General features: G+C 42.7%; 1 protein-coding gene across 3 annotated transcripts in view; it reads right to left on the bottom strand.

Annotated features, from left to right (window-relative positions):
* The window catches only part of LOC140491621 (flotillin-2), a 97,878-nt gene that overhangs the window by 71,758 nt on the left and 11,906 nt on the right, over positions 1 to 14,214 (bottom strand). The gene's annotated exons all lie outside the window — the stretch shown is intronic.

The following is a 14,214-nucleotide window of genomic DNA, read 5'->3' as shown; positions in this document are numbered from 1 at the left end:
AGGACTGCAGATTTTCTTCGCTAAACACAAAACTGATTCAGGCCCATTTCAATTTGAAAACTAATGATTCAGTCAAATGTGAAGGGACGGGGAAAACTGGGGAGATGAACAGACACCCCTGTCCTGAATATCTAATGTGCTCAAGTGTTTCTTAATTTTGTCAGCAATCCCCAATAAGGGTTAGGCAATAAATGTTGGCTTGCCAGTGATGCCCACATCTCTCAAATGAATCATAAAAGTCAAACTACCCAGGGCAGGTGTGGCAAAGAGAGCTTTAAGCTTCAAGTCATTTATAGCACAAAGAATTCAGTCAGCCCCATCAGCTTTCTTATCGAGCAATACAGTCAGTCCAGTTCCACACTGATACCCAAACTAGCCATTCTGAACACTTGAGACTGATGTTTGGGTCTTCTCATAGAAGTTAGATTAGAATTTGGCACATGTAGGAGGCTTACCTAGGGGGGAAAAAAAAAGTCATTTATTAGCCCTTTGAAATAATTATTAATTTAAAAATGCAAAATACTGTGAATGCTAGCAATCTGAAGTAAAATCCTGAGAAGTCATATTCAACTCTATGCGTTAACTCAGTTTCTCTTCCTATGGGTACCGCAAGATCTGATTATTTCCAACATCTGCTTTTATTGCTAACGAACCAACCTTGAGCAAACAAGGAGACATCTAAAAGGGAAGAGGCTAGGTCAGGTTGGTGTACTAATGCGAACAAAAAAGACTCGATGCCAACTCCCTTTCATTATTTGCTGCAGTTCAGTTTCCGACCAACATCCTCCCCAACAAATATAATCTTATCTGCTGAAAGATATGCAATCTCAAACCAAATACAATATCACATAGTTGAGGTTTATAAGCAGATACTGCATCATAACAAACCAATATTATTTCAAAGCTAATCAGAATCAGTGTAATATCAGGAATTAGATTGATGGCAAGAAACACAAAAGAATGGTTGCTCAAATATATGGGAATTATGAAAACAAATACTGGAGATCACAACAGGCCAGACAGCATTCAGAGACAGAGCAAGCTAACATTTTGAGTCTGGATGACTCTTTAAGAGTTCTGAAGTCATCTAGACTTTGAAGCATTAGCTTGTTCTCTCTCCGTGGGTGCTGGCTGACCTGCTGTGACCTCCAGTATTTCTTGTTTTCAACTGGAGATCTGGATGGGTTGCAGAGAGCTTCACATACCACCTCACTGGGCTGGGGCAGAAAGTGGGCAAATGACTCATACCCTAATAGCCACTTCAACTATTTGAGATGGGCACTGGCTCAAGGCATACAAAAAACATTCAGACCCCACTGCTGACTCCCAGATGTTCAACTGTTACCATATGACCCATAAAACAGAGGAGCAGAAATTAGGCCATTCAGCCCATCGAGTCTGCTCTGCCATTCAATCATTGCCGATACATTTCTCAATCCCATTCTGCCCATAACCCTTGATACTCACGAATCTATCTCAGTATGAAAGGTACTCAATGACTCGGCCTCCACAGCCTTCTGAGGCAATGAATTCCATAGATTCCCCACTCTCTGGCTGAAGACGTTTCTCCTTATCTCCGTTCTAAATGGCTTTCCCTTTACTCTGAGGATGTGCCCTCAAGTCCTAGACTCTCCTGCCAATGGAAACATCTTCCCAACATCCACTCTGTCCATTCAGTATTCTGTATGTTGCAATTAGATCCCCCGTGCCTATCCTTCTAAACTTCATTCAGTATTGACCCAGAGTCCTCAAACATTTCTCATACATTAAACTTATCATTCCTGGAACCATTCTGGTGATCCTCCTCTGATCACGCTCCAGGGCCAGTACATCCTTCCTGAGATATGGGGACAAAACTGCACATGATGCTCCAAACATCGTCTGATCAGAGCCTTATAGAGCCTCAGAAGTAAATCCCTGTTTTTATATTCAAGTTCTCTCGACATAAACGCCATCATTGCATTTGCCTTCCTAACTGACTCAACCTGCAAGTCTATCTTGAGAGAATCCTGGACTACAATTCTCAAGTCTCTCAGAATTTCCTCCCCATATAGAAAATAGTCCATGCCTCCATTCTTCCTATGAAGTGCATGACCTCAGACTTTCCCATGTTGTACTCCATCTACCACATCTTTGCCTACTCTCCTAACCTGTCCAAATCCATCTGCACTGAAAAATGTGTTGCTGGAAAACCGCAACAAGTCAGGCAGCATCCAAGGAGCAGGAGAATCTACGTTTCGGGCATAAGCCCTTCTTCAGGAATCCTTCTGCAGCCTCCCTTCCTCCTCAATGTTACTTGTCCCCCCCAACTATCTTTGTTACAATAGGAGTTAAGTGAAGAGATCACAGGGTGGAATTGAAACAACAAAAGAAAGATTATGGCCCAATGGGCATGAATAATGGGAGAAACGAGGGAGAAAACTTAACCTTGGGGATGTGGCTTAAATGCAATTCTGAAGAGCAGACATGAACTTTGTACCAACAGCTTCTCACTGAATTTATTATTTCTCAAAATTCTAATTCTTTCAAGAAGCAAATGCCACTTGATATCTTGTTCAATTATGTGAGGTTTTCCAGCCATGTGCAAGGTTTAATGGGACTGAACTCAAATATATACAACTTTTAATATTTCTACTTCCCATTCAGACAGCGTGTAAATTGTCCAAATATCTCCCAGCTGAAAGAAACAACAGGTCTCATCACAAAAGTAAGATGAAGTCAGTATCTCAGATTTTTAACCAGCCCACATTTAATGGCTGAGTGAATTAAACCGTTTGCAGTTCCCAGACACCACACAAGATTAAAAGGGATTCACGTGGTTCTTTAAATTCCATCCCGAGGGGCAAGGAAACAAAACTGAGCTCAGACTTGATGGAATAAAGTCTTTATTTAGTCCTTTATAAAGCAGCTTTTCGAAGTGACCTGATTTTGCAGAAAGCGTTTATGCCAATCTTCAAGCATGTGACTTCTTTTGTGCAAAATTCTTAATTTGCATCCTCTAACCACTTCCACTACTGAGGACAGACTTGTAACCACCAGATTGCATCCCATGATTGCAAAAGCTCAAAATGTTCTCTTCGCATAAGTTGGGAATAAAAATTGATAATTAAAATGCTAGTCATTTTTCAAAGGAGCATATACACACCTACATGTTGTGCAAAAGTTCCCAGTCACTTCACTGAAAAGCTCACACTCAGACTGTGAACAGAAATATTGACACAAAGGAACACCTGAACTTAAGCAAAAATGTACAATGCGGGTGTAATGGACAGTGTGTATTTGTCCTCAAGCCCAAACAAAAGGATCTCTTGCTTCCATTAGTCAACTCAATCCTTCACATAAACCCACACTTCTCCATCTTCACAAAGCAAAGGGACAATGTGGATATAGCAATGCAAGAGGAGCAGTGTGAAATATTGGACAAAATAATTGCAACCAGAGTGGAAGTGTTGGAGAAGTTGGAATCCTTGAAAATGGAGAAGTCACCACGGCTAGATGGATTGTTCCCCAGGATGCTGAAGGTGGTCAGGGAGGAAATAACAGATGCTCTGAGGATTATTTGCCAAACTCCACTAGACAGGTGAAGTCCCTGGAGGACTGGAGGAATACAAATCCAGCTCCACTGTTTAAAAAGGGTACTGTGGAAATGCCAAACAATTAGAGGCCAGTTAGTCTTACTTTGGTGGTGAGCAAGTTGCTAGAATCAATCCTGAGAAATCAGATAAACTGTCACTTAGAAAGGTATGGACTGGTCAGTAACAGAGAGCACGGCTTTGTTAAGGAAAGATCATGCTTTACAAATTTGATTGAATTCTTTGTGGAAATGACAAGGAAAGTCAATAAAAGGTAGTGCAGTGGATGTTGTCCACATGGATTTTAGTAAGGCTTTTGACAAGGTCCCACGTGGCAGACTGTCAAAAACGTAAACATCCATGGGATACAGAGTAATGTGTCATCTCGGATCCAAATTGGCGTGGTAACAGGAAACAAAGGGTAATGGGATAACTGCCCTTGCGAATGGAAAGCAGTTTATGGTGGTGTTCCATAGGGCTTGGTGATGGGGCCCCTGCTGTTAGTTTTACACCTTAACGATTTGGACTTGAAGGTGGGGCACACAATTGGACAATGTGCAGATGACACTAAAATCAGCAATGTGGTGAATAACTGTAAGCTCCAAACTGATATCAATGGGTTGGAGGAGTAGGCAGCAAAGTGGCAGATGGAGATCAATGCTGATAAGTGAGGGGTAATGCATTTAGGAAGGCCGAACAGTAAAAAGGAATACAAAATAAATGGGAATATACTGAGAGGTGTAGATGAAGAGAGAGATCTTGCCATGCGAGTGCACAGGTCCCAAAAGGTAGCAGTACAGGTAGGTAAGGTTGTAGGGGCAGCATACAGAATACTTTCCTTCATTGGCAGAGGTACAAAATACAAAAGCAGGGATATGATCATGAAACTATACAAGACACCGGTGAGCCACAATTGGAGTATTGTGTGCCGTTCTGATCACCACGTTACAAGTACGAGGACATAATTGTTCTGGAGAGAAGGCACAAAAAATGTTACTGCAATGTTTCCAGGGCTGGAGAATTGCAGCTGCAGTTAGAGGCAGAGGGTGTTTTCCTTGGAAGAGAAAAGGCTGAGAGGCAACATGGTTGGGGCATACAAAACTGTGAGGGGCAGACAGAGAGAGTAAACAGGAGGAAGTGGTCTCCCTTGGCATAGAGATCAAAAACCAGGGGTCATTGATTCAAACTAAGTAGCAGAAGGATCTGGGGGGACGTTATGAAAACTTTTTTACACAGAGGGCAGTGGGTGAATAGAATTCACTGCCTCAGTTGGTGGTGGAGGCAGAGATCGCAGGATCCACCCTTAAATGCTGCAAGCTGCAGGGCTATGGGCCAAGCGCTGGAAGGTGGGACTAGAAAAGACATCTGGGTGTCTTTGGGTCAGTATGGACAAGCTGGGCCAAATGGCTTCCTTCTGTGCTGTATCATTTCTGTGGTTCTAAATGTATGGTTGAAAACTAACTCTCCCTTTGATCTTGCTAAACAGATTAGAATTCAAGTTGACCTGTCAACAAACAGCCCTTCATACGCACCTCCTAACCAGGCAAGATCAACAATATCCAAGCTGTACTGAGCAGAGATCTGCTGCACTGTCACACCAACCCAACTCACTGGGCATTGTTACACAGTGTCATATCATTCTTCTGATCGGGGACCTCACTTAACTACATTTATATAGCAACTGCCCCAGCCTCAGAATAAATCTCTTTACAACCAACCAATTAAGTACTTACAAAGTACTGTCATTCAGAGAAATGCACCAGCCAATCTGGGAACAGAATCCCACAAAACACAGAGGTACATTGCTTGAAATGGAATAACCTGAGAGATAAATATACTCCAGGATGCTGGGTGAACACGGCTCTTCCCCCCACCCCACCGCTTCTTTGAGTAATGCATGGAAACTTCTACCTTCACACAAAAGGAGAAGCACTCAGTCATTCACCCTGTTATCTGAAAGGTACACCAGTGTGCTCAGCTTAGATAGTCATCTCTGCAAAGGGAGTTTGAGCCCACAACCTTCTTTCCAACTGGTGGGCACATCAGAGGTACAGAAACGAGCAGAAGGACAACACTGTTAAATATACCTGATAATGCTGGGGAAAAACAAATTGTTCACTGGATGACTTGAGGCTACAATGGAGTCAAAATTTACACCAAGACATTTATATCAGGGAAGAGTAAAAAGCAACTTCATTCAACAAATGGCTGAATATTTTGGGTGACTATTTTATAAAAAAATTGGCCTCAGACAGACAGCAATTTACTCAAATAATATAATACGGTGACATCACAGACACAATTCCCTAAACATTCAACTGGAGGAAGCCAGTTAATGGCAGACACTTCACAGTCTAGTAGAAAGACTGCCATCTCCACACCTTGGACACTGGAAGATGTTGAAACCTGTTACAGTCCTTGCACTATACAATGCCGCTGCTGCTGTGGTTTCTGGTTGAGTGCAGTCCAAACAAAGATTGATTATTTGAACATCAGAATTGTCAGCAGGCATCCATTTCAGGTCTGCTTACAGATTTAAGATCCATGACTGGGGAAGAGTATTTTCATGTAATGGACTTCAGTTTGCACACCAACCAGCATCTTCCCCAGCAGATTTTCCTTCCTCTCACTAAGGTGCCAGTCCTTTGTTATGATATGATAACAATGAAAGCCAGAGTGCTATTTTTCAGAGGATAGTCTTTCCAGCAAACACTCTCCAGCCATGCCTTCACAAGTGGGAAGAAAATGGGGTTTGAAGTTTAACTCTTGGTTCAATAGGACAAAGTCAGTGACTTGCAGTTGGACTGCACTTTTCATTAAAATGTACCAAGAAATATGCTCAAACAAAATCTGATAACAAGCCACATTAGAATATATATATAGATTGAAGGGGAATAACTTGGTCAAACAGGCTGCTTCCTGATTTTTAGAGAAGGAATTCCAGAGCCTGGGAGCCATGGTGCCTGAAGGCGTTACAAATGAGACAGCAATAAAAATCAGAGATGCTGAAGAGGCCAGTGTTATCAAAGTGCTGATATGTCTCAGCTCTGGCACTAAAGAAACTTAGAGACGGGAGAAAAAAGGCAGTAAGGAGTTGTGAGATGGAAACAGGCCCTTTGGCCCAACAAGTCCACACCGAATCTCCAAACAGTATCCCACCCAAACCTATTTCCCAAAGAGACCATAAGTTTAAAACCAAAGCATTTTTGACACAGGAGTCAATGTTGGTCAGCCAACAGACAAATGGAACTTAGTGAGCTTGGATTATCTCAAGTTTTACAGTGAGTAGAAGGTGGGAAGCTGGCCTCGGGTATGTCGGAATTAAGTCTGGAAATAGATTAGATTTTTTAGATTAGATTCCCTACAGTGTGGAAACAGGCCCTTCAGCCCAACAAATCCACACCGACACTCTGAAGAGCAACCCACCTAAATCCCTTTTCCCTCCGACTAATGCCCCTAACACTATGGTAAGTTTACCATGGTCAATTCACCTAACCTACACATCTTTGTGACTGTGGGAAAAAACCGGAGCACAACACGCAGACAAGGGGAGAATGTGCAAACTCCACACAGACAGTGACCGAGACAGGAATTGAACCTGGGACCCAGGTGCTGAGAGGCAGCAGTGCTAACCATTGAGCCACTGTGCCACCCATAACAAAGACATGGATGGGATTTTCATTAGCAGCTGAACTGAGGCAGGAGCCAACCTGTTAATAAGTTTCATTGATGGTCATAGAGTCATAGAGATGTACAGCACAGAAACAGACCCTTCAGTCCATGACAACCAGATATCCCAACCCAATCTAGTCCCACCTGCCAGCAACCAGCCCAGAGCCCTCCAAACCCTTCCTATTCACCTACCCATCCAGATGCCTTTTAAATGCTGTAATTGTACCAGCCTCCACCACTTCCTCTGGCAGCTCATTCCATACACGCACCACCCTCTACGCGAAAAGGTCTCTTTTATATCTTTCCCCTCTCACCCTAAACCTATGCCCTCTAGTTCTGGACTCCCCGACCCCAGGGAAAAGACTTTGTCTATTTACCCTATCCATGCCCCTCCAACACTCCAGGGAAAACAGCCCCAGCCTGCTCAGCCTCTCCCTATAGCTCAAATCCTCCAACCCTGGCAACATCCTTGTAAGTCTTTTCTGAACCCTTTCAAGTTTCACAGTATCTTTCCGATAGGAAGGAGACCTAAAGTGCACGCAATATTCCAACAGTGGCCTAACCAATGTCCTGTACAACCGCAACATGACCTCCCAACTCCTGTACTCAATACTCTGACCAATAAAGGAAAGCATACCAAATGCCTTCTTCACTATCCTATCTACCTGCGACTCTACTTACAAGGAGCTATGAACCTGCACTCCAAGGTCTCTTTGTTCAGCAACACTCCCTAGGACCTTACCATTAAGTGTATGAGTCCTGCTAAGATTTCCTTTCCCAAAATGCAGCACCTCACATTTATAGAAATTAAACTCCATCTGCCACTCCTCAGCCCATTGGCCCATCTGATCCAGATCCTGTTGTAAATCGGAGGTAACCCTCTTCGCTGTCCACTACACCTCCAATTTTGGGGTCATCTGCAAACTTACTAACTACCTCTTATGCTCGCAACCAAATCATTTATGTAAATGACAAAAAGTAGAGGGCCCAGCACCGATCCTTGTGGCACTCCACTGGTCACAGGCCTCCAGTCTGAAAAACAAAACCCTTCACCACCACCCTCTGTCTTCTACCTTTGAGCCAGTTTTGTATTCAGATGGCTAGTTCTCCCTGTATTCCATGTGATCTAACCTTGCTAACCAGTCTCCCATGGGGAACCTCGTTGAATGCCTTAGTGAAGATATGAAGCTCACCTTTGGGTCAAATATGACACCAAGGTCACAAACAAACAATCTGGCTCAATCTGAATATAGCTGCAAGAAGGGGTAATGGAATCAGTGGCCCTGGAACACAGGTGTCAACTGTCCCAATACATACTGACGGAGAGTTCAGCTTAAAACATCTTGATTAAGAACCTATAGGTGGCAGAAATTTGATTTTTGGCATTATAAAAATAGCTAAGTAGCACACAGTTTTTAATGTAATAAGACATAGCTTACAAAACAAAACTTAACAGAGTCATAAGACATTAGGACAAGTGGCCTGACACTTGGTCAAAAGTAAGGCTTTACAAGGAGGACAAAGCAGTAGAAAAGCATTGAGGATTACGGAGGGAATTACAGGGTTTAAGGCCTGGAAAGCTTAAGTCATGACCACCATCGGTGAAGCCGTTGAAAGGAAAATCAAGCTTACGCAACAGTGGAAATCTCCACACATTAAGACGGTTTATTATTAATTGTGCGATTCAGTCAGTATGGAAAGGAAATTGCTCCATTCACAATGTATTTCCTGTTGGATCACATTCCTCTTTACTGCCCGCTGCAATATTCTCAACAGTTCCAATCATCTGAATTCTTGCAAAACTTCCAAGGTCATGAAAGAGATTTCCCTGCTCTAATTTAAAAACTACATTTGGGCTCGAGTTTCACAATCTCAAATTAAAACAAAATAAGCAGCAGTTAAGAAATCAACTACTTTTCAAGTGATTACAAAGCCAGTTTTCCAAACTTAGAAAAAATATGAAATGAGCAAATTTTTGCTTGTTTGTATTTAAGACTGAGATGAGAAGGAATCACTTCTCTCAAAGGGTAGTGAATCTATGGAATTCTTTCCTGCAGAGGGCTGTCAAGGCTGTGGTGCCAATTACATTCAAGGATGATTTTAAATTAGTTAGCTAATCAACGTACTGCACAGTAAGATGGAATGTAATGTTCCCTTTACACTGCCAACATAATGTGTACAAAGTTAAAAATCACAACACCAGGTTACAGTCCAACAGGTTTATTTGTTGGACTATAATCTGGTGTAGTGCGAGTTTTAAACTTTGTACACCCCAGTCCAACACCAGCACCTCCAAATCATATGGTGTATGCACCATAATTCCTAAGTCCCACACCTGACTGCAACAAGCTCACTTCGCTGGTTTTCACACTACCTTCCCAATGGGGAAAAGGTAGTGAAGTGGAGTTGAGTTATCAGTTCAGCCACGATCACTGAGTGGCAGAGAAAACTCAATGGGCTGATTAGCTGACTACTGCTACGCATCTTAGTCAGATGTTAAATCCAGTGTGCCTTTTAGAATGAAGGAAGTTTTAACCCGTTGTATTATCAAGCTTGTAACCTTTGCAAGGATTCCCACATTGAAACTGCAACAAGCACTACAATGTCACAACACCAGCAACTGCACACAGTCATGGAGTCATGGAGTCATAAAGCACAGAAACAGATGGGACATTTTACAGGATAAATTTGCCAAGTTCTCAGGATAATGGCAAACACAATGAAGCACATTTAAAATCCAATATCCAGAATGTGTGCTTTTACTACTTAGCTTCCTGAAAACTGTAGTTATATTGTTTCATTCCTGGAATATGGATTCTAATGCATTTCCCCAGAGGGTGACATCTTGTTTATGAGGTTGCAAGCACATCCATTTCTGCATTACTGTAATTTAGGCAGTCTTACATGGAACTGAATGGCTATGTGGCATTTGCTCCAGGAACAAACATGGTGCAGTTGCAGAGTTAAAAAGTGCAAATACACTGAACTAGCCTCACTGTAACAGACACATTTTTGTAAAGATCAGATTACACCAGAACTCTGGAAGTGATCAGCTGGGAGGGATTCAGCCCACACAGTGAGAATCCAGATCACAACACAAGCCCGATCACCGTAATCTGTCCCAAAAGGTGCACTGCACTACAGAATGCATTCCTAAAATAGCAAGTGAGGCAAAGTCGAGAGAGAGCACAGTCCCAGTTCACTTGTGGATGTGAATCGCTCGAACACTCCATTACTACACAATGATTCACGTTTGGTTAGAATATGAGGACAAGACAGGGTTTCAAAACTAGTTGACTTTGGGACAGTGTATATACAATTTTACAGAGACCTGCTATTGGGAAGGTTGTGTGAAGAGTAGAAAAGTTAGGTGTGGCCTCTTAAATGGAAGTGGTGAGGTGCCGGAAGACTGGAGGTTGGCAAACGTGGTGCCAATGTTTAAGAAGGGTGGTAAGGACAAGCCAGGGAACAATAGACCAGTGAGCCTGACCTCAGTGGTGGGCAAGTTGTTGGAGGGAATCCTGAGGGACAGGATGTACATGTATTTGGAAAGGCAAAGACTGATTAGGGATAGTCAACATGGCTTTGTGCGTGGGAAATCATGTCTCACAAACTTGGTTGAGTTTTTTGAAGAAGTAACAAAGAGGATTGATGAGGGCAGAACGGTAGATGTGATCGATATGGACTTCAGTAAGGCATTCGACAAGGTTCCCCATGGGAGACTGGTTAGCAAGGTTAGATCTCATGGAATACAAGGAGAACTAGCCATTTGAGCCAGTTCTGTATCCAAATGTAGAAGACAGAGAGTTGTGGTGGAGGGTTGTTTTTCAGACTGGAGGCCTGTGACCAGTGGGGTACCACAAGGATCGGTGCTGGGTCCCTCTACTTTTTGTCATTTACATAAATAATTTGGATGCGAGCATAAGAGGTACAGTTAGTAAGTTTGCAGATGACACCAAAATTGGAGGTGTAGTGGACAGCGAAGAGGGTTACCTCAGAGTACAACAGGATCTTGATCAGATGGGCCACTGGGCTGAGTAGTGGCAGACGGAGTTTAATTTAGATAAATGTGAGGTGCTGCATTTTGAGAAAGGAAATCTTAGCAGGACTTCTACACTTAATGGTAAGGTCCTAGGGAGTGTTGCTGAACAAAGGGACCTTGGAGTGCAGGTTCATAGCTCCTTGAAAGTGGAGTCGCAGGTAGATAGGGTGTGAAGGCGGCGTTTGGTATGTTTTCCTCTATTGGTCAGACTATTGAGTAGAGGAGTTGGGAGGTCATGTTGTAGCAGTACAGGACATTGGTTAGGCCACTGTTGGAATATTGCATACAATTCTGGTCTCCTACCTCTCGGAAGGATGTTGTGAAACTTGAAAAGGTTCAGAAGAGATTTACAAGGATGTTGCCAGGGTTGGAGGATTTGAGCTATGGGGAGAAGCTGAACAGGTTGGGACTGTTTTCCCTGGAGCGTCGGAGGCTGAGGGGTGACCTTATAGAGGTTTACAAAATTATGAGGGGCATGGATAGGACAAATAGACAAAGTCTTTTCCCTGGGGTCAGGGAGTCCAAAACTAGAGGGCATAGGTTTAGGGTGAGAGGGGAAAGATATAAAAGAGACCTAAGGGGCAATAGTTTCACGCAGAGGGTGGTAGGTGTATGGAATGAGCTGCCAGAGGATGTGGTGGAGGCTGGTACAATTGCAACATTTAAAAGGCATCTGGATGGGTATATGAATAGGAAGGGTTTGGAGGGATATGGGCCGGGTGGTGGCAGGTGGGACTAGATAGAGTTGGGATATTTAGTAGACATAGCCGGGTTGGACCGAAGGGTCTATTTCCATGTTGTACATCTCCATGACTCTATGAAGACACATTATTTCGGCATTGCAGAGGCAGCATTACACTCCATCCAACTATGCTCTGATTGCAGTGATTTAGAGTTTTAGAATCCCTAAAATATGGAAACAGACCCTTCGGCCCAACAAATCCACACTGATCCTCCAAAGAGTAACCCACCCAGACCCATTCCCGTACCCTATATTTACCCCTGTCTAATGCTCTTAAAACTACAGGCAATTTAGCATGGCCAATTCACCTGACCTGTACATTTTTGGACGGTGGGAGGAAACCAGAACACCCGGAGGAAACTCACGCAAAGAGAGAATGTGCAAACTCTACACAGAGTCGCCAGAGGCTGGAATCGAACCCTTGGTACAAACAAAAGTTAGTGTATCCTGGAACCAGTATATTTTTGATGAACACAAAAATCCAAAACAATTCCGGAATGCGTTGCAAAGATTTATGTGGAATGTCTGACTGGGGGTGATTGCAAACCCGTTAATAACAGAATGCAGATAATGGTATAAATCTAGTAAACTGAAGCTGCAATTCTTTTTGGAGGGCTCACCTTTGCGACCTAAATGCAGGTTCTGTCTTATTTACAGTTCACACTGATCCATTCTAGCTTCCACCCAGCTTTCCTTGTCTAACTCACTATGGTAACCCTCTATTCCCTTTAACAAGGCCACAAGAAATAAGAACAGGACTAGGCTGTTCAACCCTTGAACCTGCTCTATTTCTTCACAGGATCATGGCTGATTCATCATTCGTCACAGCCACTTTCCTGCATTTTCCCCATTATCCTCTATTTCCCTCTTTCATTTTGTCCAGTTTCTCCTTAAGTGCATTGCGATATTAAAAGGTAACTATATCTTAATATCCTACTCAAGTTTAAATTAATTTTCAATAACTTGCCAAGTTTCAAATGCTGCTGAACAACTACTCTGGCACCGAAAATTAAACTTTAACAAGTGTGGATTCTGATTCCTTTCAGTTTTAATTATTGGAGAGTCTGACCAATTGTAACAAGATTAAGGGAGAACAATAAACATATCATTCTTTCTCTGTATTTCCCTTTCTCACCATAATTTTACAATTGAAAGAAATATTATAATTTGCCCCTTCTGGATCAGAGTATTCCAGTCACGATTGGCTGAGGAAACAATGTCTCACCTATTTTACAGAGGTTTAAAGATTGCCCCATGCAGGACACTGCACTATTTCAGATTCTGAAAGACCCTTACTAAGGTCCACTGAAAAGACTGTGGATAACAGTACATCTATGGAGCAGCAAACACTGATCCCTTCACTACTGACAGCAGAATGCAGGCCAGGAAATCAGCATTGTAACAAGTTGGTTTCCCATAACAGATTTCAACACAACTGATGTGGAAACATTGAGAAATTTGACAACTCCACATACCAGAGAACCTCCCAGGCCCATCCCAGCACCTTTACCTATTTAATTCCAGCAATCGTACTACACCAAGCACCGATTAGTAATTCATTAAAAAATGCATTTCCGAGCATGGTTATATAAAAATAAACTGATGGTTTAGGATATGTCGCTTGCATTGTGTGGAAACGTCCCTCAACAACGCTCCCATGAAAACTGGCAACACAGCGGCTGTTCAATTCACCATGTCTCAAAAAAGCTGTTCTAACCCCATTTACCAACACTTGGTTTGCAGTCTTGTGGGTTCCTGAACTTCAGATACAGATCCACATTCCTTGGCAATGAGTTGAGGGTTTCTGCCACAACCACCAAACTGGGCAGCAAATTCTAGACACCCGCCACTCTCTGGGTGAAAACAACTTTCCTTGTGCTCCCTAGAATCCTTCTACCAATCATCTTCAATCAGTGACTCCAGTGACTGTCCACTCTATCAAAGCCCCTCTATTTTGCAGACAATTAAGTTGCTGCTCAGAACTGAGGTGGTAAAGAAGAAAAGCTCCAGCCTATTCTAATTTTTGTAGAGCTGCAATTTTAAAGACTAGGCAACATTCTTGTAAACGTGCTGGAGAGACGCAATTATGTCCTTCAGTATTGCGATGATCAGAACTGTATACAAAACTCCAGCAGTAGTTTAGTTCCAGTCTTACAAACCCGGTCTCGTATTTTATTAAAAATCAC

The sequence above is a fragment of the Chiloscyllium punctatum genome, chromosome 19 (genome assembly GCF_047496795.1).
Source record: "Chiloscyllium punctatum isolate Juve2018m chromosome 19, sChiPun1.3, whole genome shotgun sequence".
In the NCBI taxonomy this organism is placed as follows: Eukaryota; Metazoa; Chordata; class Chondrichthyes; order Orectolobiformes; family Hemiscylliidae; genus Chiloscyllium; species Chiloscyllium punctatum.
This window is presented reverse-complemented; position numbering and strand designations above follow the sequence as displayed.